General features: G+C 42.8%; 1 long non-coding RNA gene across 1 annotated transcript; it reads left to right on the top strand.

Moving 5' to 3' along the window:
* The first annotated feature begins 2,734 nt into the window (after positions 1-2,734).
* LOC109302578 lies at positions 2,735-3,329 on the top strand. Its single transcript, XR_002098849.1, has 2 exons — positions 2,735-2,948; positions 3,110-3,329. It is a non-coding gene; the product is annotated as an uncharacterized LOC109302578 (long non-coding RNA).
* The last annotated feature ends 2,209 nt before the right edge of the window (positions 3,330-5,538 follow it).

The raw sequence follows: 5,538 nt of genomic DNA, 5'->3' as shown, positions 1-5,538 counted from the left end.
CCCTTTGCTGAGCTTCTCATCACACCAGCCTACTCTAAGCAGCCATCTCTGCACATCCCATCTGCCCACAATATTGGCCCTTTCTCTGACTCCATTATCAGTCTCCTCCAAAGGCTCCTGGGTGGTGGCTTCCTCCATTCTCAGTTCCTCATACCAATCTCCTTAACCAGTAAACCTCAGCACGTCCCTTCCCTCTACCTGCTGACTTCGCTAGCTCCCATTCCCTCTCACCTAAGTAGTTTCCCATGCCAGATTCCTTGCCCAACCAGTTCCAGTGTCCCCACAACACACACTAGCTTCCAGACTTATTTCTCATTCTTTCCATTCCTGTCAAACGTCTTATCCCGAACTACTCCCTATATATTTGATTCAAGCAGTTTGCTCTAAGGGGCCTTCATACTGTTACAGCTGTGCAATTCAGCTTTAATTTAAATGAACCAGTCCCAGGAATTTTCAACCCACTGTGCTATTGCTCCTGGGTTAACAGGAGAAAGCTCCTAGATCATAAGCCAGGATAAAGTTTTTCTCCAGAGAGCAGGGTACTAAATTGCCATTCTATTTGTCTAAAGAAGAAGAATAAAAAAAAAGATTTAAGAAAAGAATCCAGGAACTGCTTTCTACTTTTCCTGTGCTACCCGGCGGCCACAAGTTAACATTCAGTTTGCCAGGTTCTGACTAGCTACAGAAATGAGGAGGACACTCATTGATTATGGAGATGAATATGCCCTGATAACTTGGCCTCAGAGTAAAGATTCCTAAGGCTCACCATTCTTCTGCTGGCAGAATGTGTCATGAATTTAAAAACCAAAGAAATTAGCAGAAGAAATAGGAAGTATGAACTGTGGTAGAGATGTGTTCTGCAGCCAATGTATGGTTTTTATTTAATCATCTATGTGACGCTAGGGTATCACATCCTAGATGAGAGTCAATAAATTAAACATGGAATCTTGTGTGGAAGCACAATGGAAAGTATGGTCTGTAGAGATATGAGATGTATTTGCCATGTTAATTTAGGGTTCTTTTTCCTCCCCAAAATCCTTTGAAATATTATGACTACTTTTGTATGACAGATTAGAAGCAAAAATAAATAAATAAAATTAAAGAAAATAAAGTCTGTTCCTGTCTGGTTAAACACCCACAGACTGGAACAGGAAGAGGACTGCACCCAGGGTGCTTTTGCTTATTCTTAATCAAGATGAAGTCATTCCATTGACTTGTGAAGCCAAAGTGATTCCTGGTGTAACTGCACTAGAGTCAGTTCAGTCACATAAAGGATGCATTTGGCCCACTGTTTGAAAAGCAGAAATGTAAGGGCAAGGTGACCTGTATTGCAGAAAGAATGTAAATAAAAGTGATAGAGTAAATTACCGAATAGCATAACAATTATCTTATTCCTAGCGCTGATTTTTTTCAGCAACGCTGAGAACATAAGGATTCTTTTCTTGCCATGGAAAAATAGCAATGGAAAATTACATGCTGAAGTAGGTATTTTGACATAACTTTAGTAAACATCATATAAATCTAACAACTGCACAGTTGTTTTTTTTTTTATCCACCTGAACTTACAGAGTGCTTTACAATTATATCAGAAAAACTATACAACAGGCACCCCTTTGAAAACTCTGAAATGTAAGCATGCCTAGGTGGGAAAAAGTAGCTGTTAACACCAGAAGTAACACTAGATAACAACTCGGAAGGACAAAATGAAGAAAACTATATTCATCTGCAACTACCAGGAAAGCATAACTAGGCAAAATGTACAGTACTTGTGCACATTAGAATGTGGGCCAATATACTGTCATGGGACATATATATGTGGGTCATCATCGATCATCAGCTCTATGTCTGATTTTTAAAAGCAGCTTCCTAGTGCTCTTTAACATCATAGATAGAGTTCAAGGGGAAGACCACCACCTAATAGAATCACCCCACCTACTTTTTATAGCAGCCTCCCATTCGAATATTGACCAAATACAAGTTGGTATTTCTGCACAACATGCAAAATATAGCCCTTAATAAAACGAATGTGGTCTTTCCCCTTTCTCACCTGTGAGGTCCTCTTTTTCCTAGAGGACTCAGTTGGTACTTAATTGCTCGTGCTGGTCCTCAGCACCGAAAGGGAACTTGCCCATGTAAGGGAGTGTTGCTTATGAACAGTGTTTATGACAGAGCACATCGTTCTTCTTCACCAAACAAATAATCATCTAAAAGTGAACACAGCTGAATATTACACTGAACATGTATGCAAGCATATATATACACTCTAAGCAGCTAATAGTTGCTTAAGGCATTGTCCCAGGGCCAATATTACAAGCTATAATATTGTTACCTCTTCAATTAAGTTCACAGAGGGATTACTTGGTCTAATATGGCAATTTCGTATGAACTTTCCCAAGCAATCCAAGTAGAATGAAGTGTTCAGCTGAAAACTCAGTATCAGTCTTCTGTGATATCTGTAAAAAAAAATCCATTCTGCATTTATCTTCTCTGGGAACAAATAAACTGACTATTACATTTTTAGAGCATCTATTTAGGGCATGAAATATTTTCACTTATCTACTTGGAAACCTTTGTATGGTCGGAAGAGGAGAAAATAGAGATTTGCAAGCAGTTTCGTTGATCAGGAGAGGCACGTGCTCTTTAGATGCTGCTGCAGTGCTGTATTCCTCCAAGTTCCAGTCCCTTCCCCCAACTCCCAAGTCACACCAGAGAGAGCAGTACCCTCTCCTTCTCATAGGCAGGTATCTTCACAGTAGGGGGTACCTAGCCATTAAAGCCGCCCGTTAAGGAGTCTACCTGCCATGATAATGACTGCAAGAAAGGGGAAATTTGCCTAAGAACCCTGTGACAGTTTGAAATATCCTTGTGTCTGTCAGGCTGCAGGGAAGAATACGTTGCTTCACAGACAAAAACACAAAAGAAAAGGGGGAAAATTGCCACGCAAGCAGGTGAGAATAAAAACTCTTCAAATTATATCTTCCAGCTATATGACAGATAGATACACCTTTCTCTTTGGGTTTCCCCCTCCTTTCCCATTTATGCACCTCTAGCTGACCTGATTATGTCAATGTCTCCTGAAATTCTTTACAAGAACTTTGCTCTATTACAGTGACACTCTTGAGAAAGGCAATGTTGAACCTAACCAGAGAGCTGCTTCAGATTCCTGGAACTGGTTTCTGCTGCTGTGCCACTGTGAATTTTATGGATCATGATCTGCTACCCTAAAAGGAGAAGATGCCAATGCTCCTGATAAACATACTGTCCTACCCATCACCATTAGGAACAAAAAACAGGCTCAACAGGGTATTAACAAAGCTTGCATAAAATGGTTTCTTGCATTCTTTTGTTCCCTTTCCCTGGGATAATGATGCCAGTGCTAAAAATTAAATGAAAAAAAGTCTTATTCCACTCAAATCACCTCCTTTATTTCCACTCCCTTTTTAAAACAACATTGTTGTTAAGATTATCAACTTAAAACATGGTACTAATACATTTTGTAAAAATGGTATGTTTCTATACATTTGGGATACAGCGTACATTAATGACTAATGATTGCCAAGTGATTTTCTTTTTAGATCTTAACGTGCTTCAAAAAGGAGAGCAATTCATAGATAGGAAAGCTAAATCCAGAAAAGAAAATAATTTGTGCCTGTTAGGCCTCTTCTACATATTACAGGTATCATGCAATTAACTGGTTAATTGCACAATTATTTTGAGACCAGCTACATGTGCAAAGTAGCTATCATTCCATAGAATGCTCCAAACAGTTATAAAGTTAGACCTTGAAAATGTGTCCTAACTTTATAGCTGGTTGGTATTGAGTTTTAATTTTCATGTGTAGCACAGCCTCCCCTGCAGCTGGGAGCCCCATGCCCAGAGGTGTACCATGCCCAGCTGGGGCTGGGAGTCCTGCAACAAAGAGGACACTCAGCCCCAGCAGCTACCAACTCTGGGTCATGGTACTCAGAGTCCCAAGCTGTTGATGCTGGGAATCCACAGCATGTTTCCTAGTACCAGGACCAGTGGGGTCCCACCAACTTCAGGGAGTGCATAAAACGCCTAGGGTTAGGAGGCTGCAGCAGCCGTGATCTCCCAACTTCAAGGGTTTCACACACCCCTGTGGCTGGGAGATTGCAACAGCTGAAATTTTCTTGCCACTGCAGGGAGAGCCTAGGATCAGGCTCCTCCTTTACCAACAATAAGGCAAGATGGGATCTAATGCATGATCCCACACTCACACCCCCTGCCATGCACATGTGGATCATGCGTTAGATCCCATTGTGCCTTTACTTATGTGTGTAGAGGAGGTCTTACTCTTGCCTAGTGTTCACAAGGTCTATATTTTTAAATCATTCTCGATTTTCAAAGACCTACAGCTAACAAAGTCACTGCTCTTTTAAATTTGTCCCTTGGTGATGCTTGTGATTATCTACATGAAAGTGGATAAATGTTCATATGAATCATATTATCATGAATAGTGGATCCTTATAAAAGGAATAACATATAGATATGAGAAGCTAATCACAATATATCTGCAACAGATGTGTGTCATGCTGGGACATGGGTGGCCAAGTCTGGGACATGGGATCAAGCCACCAATTAGAGCTGAAATGGGTAAGTGGAATCTGAGGTCAAACCAAGTCAGGAAGCTAGTCAATCTAAGAACAAAGTCCAGGGATGTGCTGAATCAATAAGCCAGGACACCAAACAGAAAGTAAGGACCAGGGGTAATCTGAGTCAGGAAGCCAAGAGATCAAAAAGAAGGTGAAGCCATGGAATAACCAGAAGGAGCAGTTGTGGGACAGATTCCCTTAGTATTCAGACACTTCCTGTTCTGGGCCTGTTCTGGTTTATATGTGGGAAGCTGACCCCAGCCAGTCCCTGCAGTTACAGGGAGTAGGCAGAGAGCTAGGCCCTGTTGGAGGCTTCAGTTCAGCCTTGACCAACCTATGAAAGGATATGCTTAACCAGACTGAGGACCCAGGTTTGAGGCCACAGCCTGACATCACCCATGCTCTTTTCCTCACCCTTGGTTAATGGCAGCCTCTAAAGGGTGCTGGCTCTGGTTTCTCCTGGTGGTCTCTGTAACGGGAGTAACTCCCTAGGGGTCGCCGAGCCCTTCCCTAGCACCCCTTACCATGCCCAGTCGGTCTACGATGCCCCCTCAATCTCACCTGCCACGTCTTTGATGTCAATTACGTAATTAGGGAGACTGCCTCTTCTGTTCTCCTGGATATGGTTATCCTCCTGTACGTTAGCCCAGCTCTGCTAATGGGTGTTCCTGGGCACCCCAGCCTTATGGGCTATGCGTGGCTCCAACCACCCCTTTACCATGCCCCAAGCCTCGCAGATGTACCGGACATTGTTTGGTCAGTCTTGCTCTCTGCACCCTCTCTGGTGCTCAGGACTCTTCGCTGTCCCCTTTGCCTCAGGGCTCCTCGCTGCCCCCTGCTCTGGGGTTACCACAGCTTTGGGACTCAGGTGGCTGCAGCCAGGCCTGGCCCCAAATCTCCTCCTTGGGGTCTTGACCCCCCTGCT

The sequence above is a fragment of the Gavialis gangeticus genome, unplaced genomic scaffold (genome assembly GCF_001723915.1).
Source record: "Gavialis gangeticus isolate Ggan-Ray unplaced genomic scaffold, GavGan_comp1, whole genome shotgun sequence".
In the NCBI taxonomy this organism is placed as follows: domain Eukaryota; kingdom Metazoa; phylum Chordata; order Crocodylia; family Gavialidae; genus Gavialis; species Gavialis gangeticus.
This window is presented reverse-complemented; position numbering and strand designations above follow the sequence as displayed.